Source organism: Ipomoea nil, unplaced genomic scaffold, assembly GCF_001879475.1.
Source record: "Ipomoea nil cultivar Tokyo-kokei standard unplaced genomic scaffold, Asagao_1.1 scaffold3056, whole genome shotgun sequence".
In the NCBI taxonomy this organism is placed as follows: domain Eukaryota; kingdom Viridiplantae; phylum Streptophyta; class Magnoliopsida; order Solanales; family Convolvulaceae; genus Ipomoea; species Ipomoea nil.
This window is the reverse complement of record NW_017619484.1, coordinates 1,482,068-1,499,343: the sequence shown is the minus strand read 5'-3', so window position 1 is coordinate 1,499,343 and position 17,276 is coordinate 1,482,068. Positions and strand designations below refer to the sequence as shown.

Below are 17,276 nucleotides of genomic sequence, written 5' to 3'. Positions count from 1 at the left end.
CATTTGACAATATAACACTCAATACGTGAGACATGTTATTTAGTTTCTTTTTATACATACTGTAGTTTCATTTCAGCAAAACTAAAGTAGCATTTCAATTCAAATACAATTCTATTTGACAATATACACTCAATATGTGAGACATGCTATTCAATTTCATTTTATACATACTGCAGTTTCGTTTCAACACAACTAAAGTATCATTTCAATTCAATTACATTTTCATTTGACAATATATGCGAGACAAATTATTCAGTTTAATTTGAAACACACTGTAGTTTCATTTTATTATAAACACACAAAAAATACGAGATCTGTTAAAATTTAACGGCGGTAATTCTTTACGTAAAGACACGACGCCATTTTCGGAACATGGTCCACTCAACTGTGTGGACCATGGTCCACGGTATAACAATCGTCTTTGCACACCATTGATCTTGCATTATCTAGTGGCCTACAATTCCTAAACACAAATGCACTGGTAATTTAAAAAAGGAACGTACGGGGACGTAATGGTCATTGTTACGTATCAATGTGGGGTGGTGGCGCAATTGGCTAGCGCGTAGGTCTCATAGCTTCTGAGTGATCTTGAGGTCGAGCCTTGCTCACCCCATATTCCACAATGTGCTTTTTCCCCTTGCCGTGAACTAGCAGTGCAAAAAATAAAAGAACAAAAAATAGTTTCCAGTTGCCGGGAGTTGAACCCGAGTCTCTCGGGTGAGAGCCGAGTGTCCTTAACCAACTAGACTACAACGAATTCATTGTTCCACTTTTTCATCTTCTGAATATCTGCAAAATTTGACTGTGGACCATTGTCCAAAACGGAGTCGTTTCTTTTAATGAAAATAAACGGCACCGCACCCGTTCTGTGTAATTAGTTCGGTTTGTATAACATATCCAGTTTCATTTTATTTATATTGTAATTTCATATCAGCACAACTAAAGTTTCATTTTGTTTCAACTGCAGTTCCATTCGACATTATATGTACAATAGTCTTATTACAATGAGACTTGTTATTGAATTCTATTTTATACTCACTGTAGTCCTGTTACAACACCACTAAATTATAATTCTAATTCAACTACGATTTCATTTTATATACACTGTAGTTTCATTAAAATACAACTAAAGTATCATTTTTATATAACAACAGTCTCATTTGACAATATAACACTCAATACGTGAGACATGTTATTCAGTTTCTTTTTATACATACTGTAATTTCATTTCAGCAAAACTAAAGTAGCATTTCAATTCAAATACAATTCTATTTGACAATATACACTCAATATGTGAGACATGCTATTCAATTTCATTTTATACATACTGCAGTTTCGTTTCAACACAACTAAAGTATCATTTCAATTCAATTACATTTTCATTTGACAATATATGCGAGACAAATTATTCAGTTTAATTTGAAACACACTGTAGTTTCATTTTATTATAAACACACAAAAAATACGAGATCTGTTAAAATTTAACGGCGGTAATTCTTTACTTAAAGACACGACGCCATTTTCGGAACATGGTCCACTCAACTGTGTGGACCATGGTCCACGGTATAACAATCGTCTTTGCACACCATTGATCTTGCATTATCTAGTGGCCTAAAATTCCTTAACACAAATGCAATGGTAATTTAAAAAAGGAATGTACGGGGACGTAATGGTCATTGCCACGTATCAACGTGGGGTGGTGGCGCAGTTGGCTAGCGCGTAGGTCTCATAGCTTCGGAGTGATCCTGAGGTCGAGACTTTGAGCCTCTCTCACCCCATATTACACAATGTGGTTTTTCCCCTCGCCGTGAACTAGCAGTGCAAAAAATAAAAGAACAAATAATAGTTTCTGTTGCCGGGAATTTGAACCCGGGTCTCTCGAGTGAGAGCCGAGTATCCTAACCAACTAGACTTCAACGGATTCATTGTTCCACTTTTTCATATTCTGAATATCAGCAAAATTTGACTGTGGACCTTGGTCCACACAGCTGTGTGGACCATTGTCCAAAACGGAGTCGTTTCTTTTAATGAAAATAAACGGCACCGCACCCGTTCTGTGTAATTAGTTCGGTTTGTATAACATATCCAGTTTCATTTTATTTATATTGTAGTTTCATATCAGCACAACTAAAGTTTCATTTTGTTTCAACTGCAGTTCCATTCGACATTATATGTACAATAGTCTTATTACAATGAGACTTGTTATTGAATTCTATTTTATACTCACTGTAGGTCTTGTTACAACACCACTAAATTATAATTCTAATTCAACTACGATTTCATTTTATATACACTGTAGTTTCATTAAAACACAACTAAAGTATCATTTTGATATAACCACAGTCTCATTTGACAATATAACACTCAATACGTGAGACATGTTATTCAGTTTCTTTTTATACATACTGTAGTTTCATTTCAGCAAAACTAAAGTAGCATTTCAATTCAAATACAATTCTATTTGACAATATACACTCAATATGTGAGACATGCTATTCAATTTCATTTTATACATACTGCAGTTTCGTTTCAACACAACTAAAGTATCATTTCAATTCAATTACATTTTCATTTGACAATATATGCGAGACAAATTATTCAGTTTAATTTGAAACACACTGTAGTTTCATTTTATTATAAACACACAAAAAATACGAGATCTGTTAAAATTTAACGGCGGTAATTCTTTACTTAAAGACACGACGCCATTTTCGGAACATGGTCCACTCAACTGTGTGGACCATGGTCCACGGTATAACAATCGTCTTTGCACACCATTGATCTTGCATTATCTAGTGGCCTACAATTCCTTAACACAAATGCACTGGTAATTTAAAAAATGAACGTACGGGGACGTAATAGTCATTACCACGTATCAACGTGGGGTGGTGGCGCAGTTGGCTAGCGCGTAGGTCTCATAGCTTCTGAGTGATCCTGAGGTCGAGAGTTCGAGCCTCTCTCACCCCATATTCCACAATGTGGTTTTTCCCCTCGCCGTGAACTAGCAGTGCAAAAAATAAAAGAACAAAAAATAGTTTCCATTGCCAGGAATTGAACCCGAGTCTCTCAGGTGAAAGCCGAGTATCCTAACCAACTAGACTACAATAGATTCATTGTTCCACTTTTTCATCTTCTGAATATCGGCAAAATTTGACTGTGGACCATTGTCCAAAACGGAGTCGTTTCTTTTAATGAAAATAAACGGCACCGCACCCGTTCTGTGTAATTAGTTCGGTTTGTATAACATATCCAGTTTCATTTTATTTATATTGTAGTTTCATATCAGCACAACTAAAGTTTCATTTTGTTTCAACTGCAGTTCCATTCGACATTATATGTACAATAGACTTATTACAATGAGACTTGTTATTGAATTCTATTTTATACTCACTGTAGTCTTGTTACAACACCACTAGATTATAATTCTAATTCAACTACGATTTCATTTTATATACACTGTAGTTTCATTAAAACACAACTAAAGTATCATTTTGATATAACCACAGTCTCATTTGACAATATAACACTCAATACGTGAGACATGTTATTCAGTTTCTTTTTATACATGCTGTAGTTTCATTTCAGCAAAACTAAAGTATCATTTCAATTCAAATACAATTCTATTTGACAATATACACTCAATATGTGAGACATGCTATTCAATTTCATTTTATACATACTGCAGTTTCGTTTCAACACAACTAAAGTATCATTTCAATTCAATTACATTTTCATTTGACAATATATGCGAGACAAATTATTCAGTTTAATTTGAAACACACTGTAGTTTCATTTTATTATAAACACACAAAAAATACGAGATCTATTAAAATTTAACGGCGGTAATTCTTTACTTAAAGACACGACGCCATTTTCGGAACATGGTCCACTCAACTGTGTGGACCATGGTCCACGGTATAACAATCGTCTTTGCACACCATTGATCTTGCATTATCTAGTGGCCTACAATTCCTTAACACAAATGCACTGGTAATTTAAAAAACCAACGTACGGGGACGAAATGGTCATTGCCACATATCAACGTGGGGTGGTGGCGCAGTTGGCTAGCGCGTAGGTCTCATAGCTTTTGAGTGATCCTGAGGTCGAGAGTTCGAGCCTCTCTCTCCCCATATTCCACAATGTGCTTTTTCCCCTCGCCGTGAACTAGCAGTGCAAAAAATAAAAGATCAAGAAATAGTTTCCGTTGCCGAGAATTGAACCCAGGTCTCTCGAGTGAGAGCCGCGTATCCTAACCAACTAGACAACAATTTATTCATTGTTCCACTTTTTCATCTTCTGAATATCGGCAAAATTTGACTGTGGACCATTGTCCAAAACGGAGTCGTTTCTTTTAATGAAAATAAACGGCACCGCACCCGTTCTGTGTAATTAGTTCGGTTTGTATAACATATCCAGTTTCATTTTATTTATATTGTAGTTTCATATCAGCACAACTAAAGTTTCATTTTGTTTCAACTGCAGTTCCATTCGACATTATATGTACAATAGTCTTATTACAATGAGACTTGTTATTGAATTCTATTTTATACTCACTGTAGTCTTGTTACAACACCACTAAATTATAATTCTAATTCAACTACGATTTCATTTTATATACACTGTATTTTCATTAAAACACAACTAAAGTATCATTTTGATATAACCACAGTCTCATTTGACAATATAACACTCAATACGTGAGACATGTTATTCAGTTTCTTTTTATACATACTGTAGTTTCATTTCAGCAAAACTAATGTATCATTTCAATTCAAATACAATTCGATTTGACAATATACACTCAATATGTGAGACATGCTATTCAATTTCATTTTATACATACTGCAGTTTCGTTTCAACACAACTAAAGTATCATTTCAATTCAATTACATTTTCATTTGACAATATATGCGAGACAAATTATTCAGTTTAATTTGAAACACACTGTAGTTTCATTTTATTATAAACACACAAAAAATACGAGATCTGTTAAAATTTAACGGCGGCAATTCTTTACTTAAAGACACGACGCCATTTTCGGAACATGGTCCACTCAACTGTGTGGACCATGGTCCACGGTATAACAATCGTCTTTGCACACCATTGATCTTGCATTATCTAGTGGCCTACAATTCCTTAACACAAATGCACTGGTAATTTAAAAAAGGAACGTACGGGGACGTTATGGTCATTGCCACATATCAACGTGGGGTGGTGGCGCAGTTGGCTAGCGCGTAGGTCTCATAGCTTCTGAGTGATCCTGAGGTCAAGAATTCGAGCCTCTCTCACCCCATATTCCACAATGTGTTTTTTCCCCTCGCCGTGAACTAGCAGTGCAAAAAATAAAAGAACAAAAAATAGTTTTCGTTGCCGGGAATTGTACCCGGGTCTTTCGAGCAAGAGCCGAGTATCCTAGCCAACTAGACTACAACAGATTCATTGTTCCACTTTTTCATCTTCTGAATATCGGCAAAATTTGACTGTGGACCATTGTCCAAAACGGAGTCGTTTCTTTTAATGAAAATAAACGGCACCGCACCCGTTCTGTGTAATTAGTTCGATTTGTATAACATATCCAGTTTCATTTTATTTATATTGTAGTTTCATATCAGCATAACTAAAGTTTCATTTTGTTTCAACTGCAGTTCCATTCGACATTACATGTACAATAGACTTATTACAATGAGACTTGTTATTGAATTCTATTTTATACTCACTGTAGTCTTGTTACAACACCACTAAATTATAATTCTAATTCAACTACGATTTCATTTTATATACACTGTATTTTCATTAAAACACAACTAAAGTATCATTTTGATATAACCACAGTCTCATTTGACAATATAACACTCAATACGTGAAACATGTTATTCAGTTTCTTTTTATACATACTGTAGTTTCATTTCAGCAAAACTAAAGTATCGTTTCAATTCAAATACAATTCTATTTGACAATATACTCTCAATATGTGAGACATGCTATTCAATTTCATTTTATACATACTGCAGTTTCGTTTCAACACAACTAAAGTATCATTTCAATTCAATTACATTTTCATTTGACAATATATGCGAGACAAATTATTCAGTTTAATTTGAAACACACTGTAGTTTCATTTTATTATAAACACACAAAAAATACAAGATCTGTTAAAATTTAACGGCGGTAATTCTTTACTTAAAGACACGACGCCATTTTCGGAACATGGTCCACGGTATAACAATCGTCTTTGCACACCATTGATCTTGCATTATCTAGTGGCCTACAATTCCTTAACACAAATGCACTGGTAATTTAAAAAAGGAACGTACGGGGACGTAATGGTCATTGCCACGTATTAACGTGGGGTGGTGGCGCAGTTGGCTAGCGCGTAGGTCTCATAGCTTCTGAGTGATCCTGAGGTCGAGAGTTCGAGCCTCTCTCACCCCATATTCCACAATGTGTTTTTTCCCCTCGCCGTGAACTAGCAGTGCAAAAAATAAAAGAACAAAAAATAGTTTCTGTTGCCGGGAATTGAACCCGGGTCTCTCGGGTGAGAGCCGAGTATCCTAACCAACTAGACTACAACGGATTCATTGTTCTACTTTTTCATCTTCTGAATATCAGCAAAATTTGACTGTGGACCATTGTCCAAAACGGAGTCGTTTCTTTTAATGAAAATAAACGGCACCGCACCCGTTCTGTGTAATTAGTTCGGTTTGTATAACATATCCAGTTTCATTTTATTTATATTGTAGTTTCATATCAGCACAACTAAAGTTTCATTTTGTTTCAACTGCAGTTCCATTCGACATTATATGTACAATAGACTTATTACAATGAGACTTGTTATTGAATTCTATTTTATACTCACTGTAGTCTTGTTACAACACCACTAAATTATAATTCTAATTCAACTACGATTTCATTTTATATACACTGTATTTTCATTAAAACACAACTAAAGTATCATTTTGATATAACCACAGTCTCATTTGACAATATAACACTCAATACGTGAGACATGTTATTCAGTTTCTTTTCATACATACTGTAGTTTCATTTCAGCAAAACTAAAGTATCATTTCAATTCAAATACAATTCTATTTGACAATATACACTCAATATGTGAGACATGCTATTCAATTTCATTTTATACATACTGCAGTTTCGTTTCAACACAACTAAAGTATCATTTCAATTCAATTACATTTTCATTTGACAATATATGCGAGACAAATTATTCAGTTTCATTTGAAACACACTGTAGTTTCAATTTATTATAAACACACAAAAAATACGAGATCTGTTAAAATTTAACGGCGGTAATTCTTTACTTAAAGACACGACGCCATTTTCGGAACATGGTCCACTCAACTGTGTGGACCATGGTCCACGGTATAACAATCGTCTTTGCACACCATTGATCTTGCATTATCTAGCGGCCTACAATTCCTTAACACAAATGCACTGGTAATTTAAAAAAGGAACGTACGGGGACGTAATGGTCATTGCCACGTATCAACGTGGGGTGGTGGCGCAGTTGGCTAGCGCGTAGGTCTCATAGCTTCTGAGTGATCCTGAGGTCGAGAGTTTGAGCCTCTCTCACCCCATATTCCACAATGTGGTTTTTCCCCTCGCCGTGAACTAGCAGTGCAAAAAATAAAAGAACAAAAAATACTTTCCATTACCAGGAATTGAACCCAGGTCTCTCAGGTGAGAGCTGAGTATCCTAACCAACTAGACTACAACGGATTCATTGTTCCACTTTTTCATCTTCTGAATATCAGCAAAATTTGACTGTGGACCTTGGTCCACACAGCTGTGTGGACCATTGTCCAAAACGGAGTCGTTTCTTTTAATGAAAATAAACGGCACCGCACCCGTTCTGTGTAATTAGTTCGGTTTGTATAACATATCCAGTTTCATTTTATTTATATTGTAGTTTCATATCAGCACAACTAAAGTTTCATTTTGTTTCAACTGCAGTTCCATTCGACATTATATGTACAATAGTCTTATTACAATGAGACTTGTTATTGAATTCTATTTTATACTCACTGTAGTCTTGTTACAACACCACTAGATTATAATTCTAATTCAACTACGATTTCATTTTATATACACTGTAGTTTCATTAAAACACAACTAAAGTATCATTTTGATATAACCACAGTCTCATTTGACAATATAACACTCAATACGTGAGACATGTTATTCAGTTTCTTTTTATACATGCTGTAGTTTCATTTCAGCAAAACTAAAGTATCATTTCAATTCAAATACAATTCTATTTGACAATATACACTCAATATGTGAGACATGCTATTCAATTTCATTTTATACATACTGCAGTTTCGTTTCAACACAACTAAAGTATCATTTCAATTCAATTACATTTTCATTTGACAATATATGCGAGACAAATTATTCAGTTTAATTTGAAACACACTGTAGTTTCATTTTATTATAAACACACAAAGAATACGAGATCTGTTAAAATTTAACGGCGGTAATTCTTTACTTAAAGACACGACGCCATTTTCGGAACATGGCCCACTCAACTGTGTGGACCATGGTCCACGGTATAACAATCGTCTTTGCACACCATTGATCTTGCATTATCTAGTGGCCTACAATTCCTTATCACAAATGCACTGGTAATTTAATAAAGGAATGTACGGGGACGTAATGGTCATTGCCACGTATTAACGTGGGGTGGTGGTGCAGTTGGCTAGCGCGTAGGTCTCATAGCTTTTGAGTGATCCTGAGGTCGAGACTTTGAGCCTCTCTCACCCCATATTCAACAATGTGGTTTTTCCCCTCGTCGTGAACTAGCAGTGCAAAAAATAAAAGAACAAAAAATAGTTTTCGTTGCCAGGAATTGAACCCGGGTCTCTCAGGTGAGAACCGAGTATCCTAACCAACTAGACTACAACGGATTCATTGTTCCACTTTTTCATCTTCTGAATATCGGCAAAATTTGACTGTGGACCTTGGTCCACACAGCTGTGTGGACCATTGTCCAAAACGGAGTCGTTTCTTTTAATGAAAATAAACGGCACCGCACCCGTTCTGTGTAATTAGTTCGGTTTGTATAACATATCCAGTTTCATTTTATTTATATTGTAGTTTCATATCAGCACAACTAAAGTTTCATTTTGTTTCAACTGCAGTTCCATTCGACATTATATGTACAATAGTCTTATTACAATGAGACTTGTTATTGAATTCTATTTTATACTCACTGTAGTCTTGTTACAACACCACTAAATTATAATTCTAATTCAACTTCGATTTCATTTTATATACACTGTAGTTTGATTAAAACACAACTAAAGTATCATTTTGATATAACCACAGTCTCATTTGACAATATAACAATCAATACGTGAGACATGTTATTCAGTTTCTTTTTATACATACTGTAGTTTCATTTCAGCAAAACTAAAGTATCATTTCAATTCAAATACAATTCGATTTGACAATATACACTCAATATGTGAGACATGCTATTCAATTTCATTTTATACATACGCCAGTTTCGTTTCAACACAACTAAAGTATCATTTCAATTCAATTACATTTTCATTTGACAATATATGCGAGACAAATTATTCAGTTTAATTTGAAGCACACTGTAGTTTCATTTTATTATAAACACACAAAAAATACGAGATCTGTTAAAATTTAACGGCGGTAATTCTTTACTTAAAGACACGACGCCATTTTCGGAACATGGTCCACTCAACCGTGTGGACCATGGTCCACGGTATAACAATCGTCTTTGCATACCATTGATCTTGCATTATCTAGTGGCCTACAATTCCTTAACACAAATGCACTGGTAATTTAAAAAAGGAACGTATGGGGACGTAATGGTCATTACCACGTATCAATGAGGGGTTGTGGCGCAGTTGGCTAGCGCATAGGTCTTATAGTTTCTAAGTGATCCAGAGGTCGAGAGTTCGAGCCTCTCTCACCCCATATTCCACAATGTGGTTTTTCCCCTCGCCGTGAACTAGCAATGCAAATAATAAAAGAACAAAAAATAGTTTCTTTTGCCGGGAATTGAACCCAGGTCTCTCGGGTGAGAGCCAAATATCCTAACCAACTAGACTACAACGGATTCATTGTTCCACTTTTTCATCTTCTGAATATCGGCAAAATTTGACTATGGACCTTGGTCCACACAGCTGTGTGGACCATTGTCCAAAACGGAGTCGTTTCTTTTAATGAAATTAAACGGCACCGCACCCGTTCTGTGTAATTAGTTCGGTTTGTATAACATATCCAGTTTCATTTTATTTATATTGTCGTTTCATATCAGCACAACTAAAGTTTCATTTTGTTTCAACTGCAGTTCCATTCGACATTATATGTATAATAGTCTTATTACAATGAGACTTGTTATTGAATTCTATTTTATACTCACTGTAGTCTTGTTACAACACCACTAAATTATAATTCTAATTCAACTACGATTTCATTTTATATACACTGTAGTTTCATTAAAACACAACTAAAGTATCATTTTGATATAACCATAGTCTCATTTGACAATATAACACTCAATACGTGAGACATGTTATTCAGTTTCTTTTTATACATACTGTAGTTTCATTTCAGCAAAACTAAAGTATCATTTCAATTCAAATACAATTCTATTTGACAATATACACTCAATATGTGAGACATGCTATTCAATTTCATTTTATACATACTGCAGTTTCGTTTCAACACAACTAAAGTATCATTTCAATTCAATTACATTTTCATTTGACAATATATGCGAGACAAATTATTCAGTTTAATTTGAAAGTCACTGTAGTTTCATTTTATTATAAACACACAAAAAATACGAGATCTGTTAAAATTTAACGGCGGTAATTCTTTACTTAAAGACACGACGCCATTTTCGGAACATGGTCCACTCAACTGTGTGGACCATGGTCCACGGTATAACAATCGTCTTTGCACACCATTGATCTTGCATTATCTAGTGGCCTACAATTCCTTAACACAAATGCACTGGTAATTTAAAAAACCAACGTACGGGGACGAAATGGTCATTGCCACATATCAACGTGGGGTGGTGGCGCAGTTGGCTAGCGCGTAGGTCTCATAACTTCTAAGTGATCCTGAGGTCGAGAGTTCGAGCCTCTCTCTCCCCATATTCCACAATGTGGTTTTTCCCGTCGCCGTGAACTAGCAGTGCAAAAAATAAAAGAACAAAAAATAGTTCTCGTTACCGGGAATTGAACCCGAGTCTCTCAGGTAAGAGCCGAGTATCCTAACCAACTAGACTACAACGAATTCATTGTTCGGACCATTGCCCAAAACGGAGTCGTTTCTTTTAATGAAAATAAACGGCACCGCACCCGTTCTGTGTAATTAGTTCGGTTTGTATCACATATCCAGTTTCATTTTATTTATATTGTAGTTTCATATCAGCACAACTAAAGTTTCATTTTGTTTCAACTGCAGTTCCATTCGACATTATATGTACAATAGACTTATTACAATGAGACTTGTTATTGAATTCTATTTTATACTCACTGTAGTCTTGTTACAACACCACTAAATTATAATTCTAATTCAACTACGATTTCATTTTATATACACTGTAGTTGTAACACCCCGTGTTACGAATCCTAAAACCAACTGATTAATTAATTAACTAAATAACCCAGGAGAAAGAATAAATTATAATGATTAATTAGGGAAAAAGGTCACCATAGCCCATGGGCCCAAATATATAAACCCAACCCCTAACCCCAATAGGATTAAACTCTAAATAAACCCTTGGATCTATAAATAGGGAACTTAGGGAGCACCTAGAACCCCCCCACACGCCTAGACGCCCCACCACCCCAGGAGAGCTCCAAGAATTCCCTTAGAAGAAATCAAGAAAGCAAGAAAGCTTGAAGAAAGATCCTTCATAGCCAAGGAATTAATTAAGTCTAAGAGGTAACCCATGTCCCAACAAAACCTATTTTCATAGCTATGATTTCCCCTTAGGGTTTCCCCCCGTATGATTGTGAATGGCGAATTACTATGATTATTATTGATGATTGATTTAATGATTCCATGGGGGATCTTGGTAATCTTGATATTGGGAGTTTCTTGATAATTGTGATGTTCTTGATGATTAATTGGGATTCTTGATGATTATGTGTTGTTCTTGGTGATTATGATGTTCTTGATGATTAATTGGTATCCTTGATGATTATGTGTTGTTCCTACCGAATCTTGCAATTAGAAGACGAATCGTAATCTTGTTGATATAAAAATGATTAGAACCCTAGGTTGTACCGTATGCTTTGATTCTTGGATTATCAGGTGGGAAATCGCATGTTGGGTGTTGTTTACGTTTAGAAAAGCATGATAGGCCATGTGCCGTTCGTTTACCGTACTTGATCCGTTAATTGTCTACTTGTTGTTGTTAATTGCGTTGTAAAGTGTCTAAGCATGGTTTCGGGTTCCACAACGGTTCCCGGGGCGAAAAGTGATGAAAAGAGTCAGTGGGGGGTAGGTGGGGGTAGGGGACCCGCCACCTACCCGCGGCATTCTCGGGCAGCTCCGGCAGCGGGCAGCCGGTGGGCGGGCAGCTGCCCGCCGGGCACCCGCTGCCCGGAACAGTGGCAGCCGGCGGGTGGACCCCCACCCACCGGCTACCCGCTGGAAATTACACTACCTCGGGCTCCCGGTTTCCCCGTTTGATGTTTCCCCGATCCCCGTGGTGTCCCAACGGACCCCGTTTATCGTGCCTATGTCTAGTTTGATGTTTCGGGTACCGTTCGTAGGTTTATGAGTCTGTTATATCGCATGCTAGTTGAATTGGTATCCCGTTGACCTAGGTGAAAGAAGTATGAACCCCTTAGGGCTATCCTTAGTATGTGATGGATCACGCATAGGTTTGTTATACGCTTTATCCCCCTTCCCGATGTGTAACGTGGGTTGCATGTGCTTGTTATGTGTTATGTGTGTGTGCTACCCCAATTCGGTTGCGATCGGATTGGTTATCCTGAGCTGCGGTTCAGAAGCTGGCTGCGGTCAGATTGGTATTCCTGGCTGCGGTCAGATGACATTCTCTTGGGCTGCGGTCCACCGTTTGGTTGCGATCAAACGTTTCTATACGAGCTGCGGTTCGTCCTTTATCCTGGCTGCGGTCAGATGACACTCTCTTGGGCTGCGGTCCACTGTTTGGTTGCGATCAAACATTATGATGAGCTGCGGTTCATCGGTCGGTTGCGATCGACCTCCCCGTGTTGCGATACAGGGCATGGTGCTGCGGGGCTGTGTCAGAGCTATATGCGCTGACCCTCATGTATGGGCATGCGATCGGTCCCGTGGCGCCAATAATGTGCGTTATGTGTGTGATATAGACGAGTTGTGACTATGAGTGCCTTGGGATGTGACTATGGGTTTCATATTGGGGATTGTTTATGATGGGATTATGATTACCGTTTATGCCTTGTCGTAACTGCTTTATCTTTTGTGAAATGCTTATGCTTGCTATGTCCACTGCTGGTGTCTAGCCTTAACTGTTGAGTCATTCCCGGTTTTAAAAGCTAGAGTTCGTAGGATATATCTTCATGCTCATAATGGTTTTCGTATATCTATATATATCTCTATATGTATTGTATTTCAACGCGTTGGAGTGGGTTACCAGCATCTCTCGCTGAACAGATATATTTGGCTTTCGGCCTGCGTGCCATATTATGCATTTACATTATTGAGGATATTAGTTAGTTAGCCTGTGCACCTGGGTTCTCTAGCTCAGGTGTGGCATAGCACCCCATACACTTGTATTATGTTTTGGGATTTAATGAGATAATACCTTTATTTATAAGTTTTAAATGTCTTGAAAATCTGGGGTGTTACAGTTGGTATCAGAGCCTAAGTTTGACCCTAGGAAAAGACTCTTAAGACCGGACTTTAGGACATTAGGCTTGAACTCCAGGTATCTAGGAACATAGGCTTCAGGAATCGTAGGATGCGCAGTGAGATTGTGAAACCTACACATCACCCCCGCACTTCATCCCTCTCTAATATTAAAAATCTCTTCCCCACTTATTATATCAAGGTGAAACACAAAATAACATCAACCTTTAATCACCAGGATGGCACCCAAGAAGAAACAGTCAGGAACACCGAGACACCCCTCTCAAGAAATCTTGACTCAAACCCTACAACGCCTGACCCAAATTGCCCAGGCACTAAGTACTATCGTTCCCCAACCTCTGCCAACAGACGAGAACTTGGAAATCCACCACCAAGTCTCGGCACATCAACCACCCACCCTCTCGGGATACGAAGACCCCACAACCCTCGAGGAATGGATTGAGACATTCGACAAGGTGTTCAGGACGACCCAATGCCCCGAACGCCACCGGGTCAGGATAGCCTCCTTCTACTTCAGGCACGAGGCCGACAGTTGGTGGGCCTGCGAGGGACCTATGTACGAACAAGACCCCGGATTCAACTGGGAGGGCTTAAAGACGCAGTTACGAGAACAGTTCTACCCCAACCACCTGAAAGCCGCCATGTGCGAGGAATTTCTCAATCTAAGACAGGGGACGGCCCCGGTCTCAGAATACTACCAACGATTCTGCCGACTGGCTCGCCTCGCCCCCGAACTAGTACCCACCGAAGGGATCAAAGTCAGGAAATTCCTAACAGGCCTTAAGCCCGAACACCAGAGGGCCTTGGCCACCCAAGAACCGAAGACCCTCGGAGAGGCCTATGCCAAGGCATGTCAGCTACAACAGGTAGCGAACCCGCCTCCAGGGACGCAACTAGGGTATAAAAGGAAACCCGAAGGAAGTCGTCCAATTCTCGCCAAGGAACCTAAGAACCCCAAAACCGCCCCACTTGACCAAACCATCGCGCCGACTACCCGGGGAAGGATCCTCACCCTAAGCAAGGCCAGGATCGGAGATAGCAACATAGTCTCCGGAACCTTACTAGTACACGCCACCCCAGCCATCATATTATTTGACTCAGGGGCTACCAACTCGTTTATAGCAACCGAGTTCGCCGCCCAGCTCGGCCTTAACGCCACCACCAAGGTCCGACTCCAAGTCAAGGTGGCCTCAGGCGAGGTCATAAAATGTGATCGCATGTACGAGCATGTAATGATCACCATTCAGGGAGTGGAATTTCCCAGTAACCTGATCCAGTTTCAATTAGATGGGATGCAAGTAATCTTGGGCATGGATTGGCTAGGGAAGTTCCAAGCGCAAATCCTGTGCGGAGAGCAGAAAGTGGTCCTACGAGGGCCAAACGATAAGAGGGTGTCGTACCGCAGTGCCCGCCAGGATCCCGGGATCAAGCTGATAAACATGATGAAAATTAAGAAGTATCTGGGCCAAGGAAACGAGGCCTTCTTATGCTCAGTCGAAGACCTCAACGCCAAAACACTCGAACCACAAGCCATCCCAGTCGTAAACGAGTTCACCGACGTCTTCCCAGACGAAATTCCCGGGGCACCCCCGGCCAGAGAAGTCGAGTTCACCATAGACCTCATACCGGGCGCCGCCCCGATCTCTAAACCACCCTACAGGCTAGCACCAAAGGAAATGAAGGAACTGAAAACACAACTCCAAGAACTGCTAGATAAAGGTTACATCCGACCCAGCACCTCCCCATGGGGAGCACCGGTACTATTCGTTAAGAAGAAGGATGGGAGCATGCGCTTGTGCATCGACTACCGGGAACTCAACCAAGTTACTATAAAGAATAGGTACCCCCTTCCCCGAAAAATTCCTAACAGGCCTTAAGCCGAACACCAGAGGGCCTTGGCCACCAAGAACCGAAGACCCTCGGAGAGGCCTATGCCAAGGCATGTCAGCTACAACAGGTAGCGAACCCGCCTCCAGGGACGCAACTAGGGTATAAAAGGAAACCCGAAGGAAGTCGTCCAATTCTCGCCAAGGAACCTAAGAACCCAAAACCGCCCCACTTGACCAAACCATCGCGCCGACTACCCGGGGAAGGATCCTCACCCTAAGCAAGGCCAGGATCGGAGATAGCAACATAGTCTCCGGAACCTTACTAGTACACGCACCCCAGCCATCATATTATTTGACTCAGGGCTACCAACTCGTTTATAGCAACCGAGTTCGCCGCCCAGCTCGGCCTTAACGCACCACCAAGGTCCGACTCCAAGTCAAGGTGGCCTCAGGCGAGGTCATAAAATGTGATCGCATGTACGAGCATGTAATGATCACCATTCAGGAGTGGAATTTCCCAGTAACCTGATCCAGTTTCAATTAGATGGGATGCAAGTAATCTTGGGCATGGATTGGCTAGGGAAGTTCCAAGCGCAAATCCTGTGCGGAGAGCAGAAAGTGGTCCTACGAGGGCCAAACGATAAGAGGGTGTCGTACCGCAGTGCCCGCAGGATCCCGGGATCAAGCTGATAAACATGATGAAAATTAAGAAGTATCTGGCCAAGGAAACGAGGCCTTCTTATGCTCAGTCGAAGACCTCAACGCCAAAACACTCGAACCACAAGCCATCCCAGTCGTAACGAGTTCACCGACGTCTTCCCAGACGAAATTCCCGGGGCACCCCCGGCCAGAGAAGTCGAGTTCACCATAGACCTCATACGGGCGCCGCCCGATCTCTAAACCACCTACAGGCTAGCACCAAAGGAAATGAAGGAACTGAAAACACAACTCCAAGAACTGCTAGATAAAGGTTACATCCGACCCAGACCTCCCCATGGGGAGCACCGGTACTATTCGTTAAGAAGAAGGATGGGAGCATGCGCTTGTGCATCGACTACCGGAACTCAACCAAGTTACTATAAAGAATAGGTAACCCCCTTCCCCGAATAGATGACTTATTTGACCAACTCAAAGGGGCAGGGTATTCTCAAAGATCGACCTAAGATCCGGGTATCACCAAATCCAAGTGGCCAAACCAGACATCCAGAAAACGGCCTTCCGGACACGTTACGGCCACTACGAGTTTACCGTAATGCCTTTCGGCCTCACTAACGCGCCTGCCATATTCATGGACCTCATGAATCGAGTATTCCGACCTCACCTGGATGACTTCGTCATTGTGTTCATTGACGACATCCTAGTCTACTCCCCGAAATAAAGAAGAACATGAGAAGCACCTTCGCATATCCCTGCAAACCCTCAGGGAGAACCAACTCTACGCTAAATTCTCCAAGTGCGAATTCTGGCAAGACAGCGTAGCCTTCTTGGGCCACGTGATAACCAAAGAAGGGATTAGGGTGGACCCCGCTAAGGTTCGCGCCGTTAAAGAATGGACCA

The 17,276-nt window shown here is 39.7% G+C and overlaps 10 non-coding genes across 10 annotated transcripts; 4 read left to right on the top strand and 6 right to left on the bottom strand.

Annotated features, from left to right (window-relative positions):
- Nucleotides 1-681: 681 nt before the first annotated feature.
- Nucleotides 682-757, bottom strand: TRNAE-CUC. Its single transcript has one exon. It is a non-coding gene; the product is annotated as a tRNA-Glu (tRNA).
- Nucleotides 758-2,882: 2,125 nt separating this feature from the next.
- Nucleotides 2,883-2,967, top strand: TRNAM-CAU. Its single transcript is given in 2 exon segments — nucleotides 2,883-2,920; nucleotides 2,932-2,967. It is a non-coding gene; the product is annotated as a tRNA-Met (tRNA).
- Nucleotides 2,968-3,036: 69 nt separating this feature from the next.
- TRNAE-UUC lies at nucleotides 3,037-3,109 on the bottom strand. The gene has a single exon. It is a non-coding gene; the product is annotated as a tRNA-Glu (tRNA).
- A 936-nt stretch (nucleotides 3,110-4,045) lies between these two features.
- TRNAM-CAU lies at nucleotides 4,046-4,130 on the top strand. The gene is given in 2 exon segments: nucleotides 4,046-4,083; nucleotides 4,095-4,130. It is a non-coding gene; the product is annotated as a tRNA-Met (tRNA).
- Nucleotides 4,131-6,347: 2,217 nt separating this feature from the next.
- Nucleotides 6,348-6,432, top strand: TRNAM-CAU. Its single transcript is given in 2 exon segments — nucleotides 6,348-6,385; nucleotides 6,397-6,432. It is a non-coding gene; the product is annotated as a tRNA-Met (tRNA).
- Nucleotides 6,433-6,501: 69 nt separating this feature from the next.
- TRNAE-CUC lies at nucleotides 6,502-6,574 on the bottom strand. Its single transcript has one exon. It is a non-coding gene; the product is annotated as a tRNA-Glu (tRNA).
- A 1,090-nt stretch (nucleotides 6,575-7,664) lies between these two features.
- On the bottom strand, nucleotides 7,665-7,737 carry TRNAE-CUC. Its single transcript has one exon. It is a non-coding gene; the product is annotated as a tRNA-Glu (tRNA).
- A 1,114-nt stretch (nucleotides 7,738-8,851) lies between these two features.
- TRNAE-CUC lies at nucleotides 8,852-8,924 on the bottom strand. Its single transcript has one exon. It is a non-coding gene; the product is annotated as a tRNA-Glu (tRNA).
- A 1,114-nt stretch (nucleotides 8,925-10,038) lies between these two features.
- TRNAE-CUC lies at nucleotides 10,039-10,111 on the bottom strand. The gene has a single exon. It is a non-coding gene; the product is annotated as a tRNA-Glu (tRNA).
- Nucleotides 10,112-11,071: 960 nt separating this feature from the next.
- On the top strand, nucleotides 11,072-11,156 carry TRNAM-CAU. The gene is given in 2 exon segments: nucleotides 11,072-11,109; nucleotides 11,121-11,156. It is a non-coding gene; the product is annotated as a tRNA-Met (tRNA).
- Nucleotides 11,157-17,276: the final 6,120 nt, after the last annotated feature.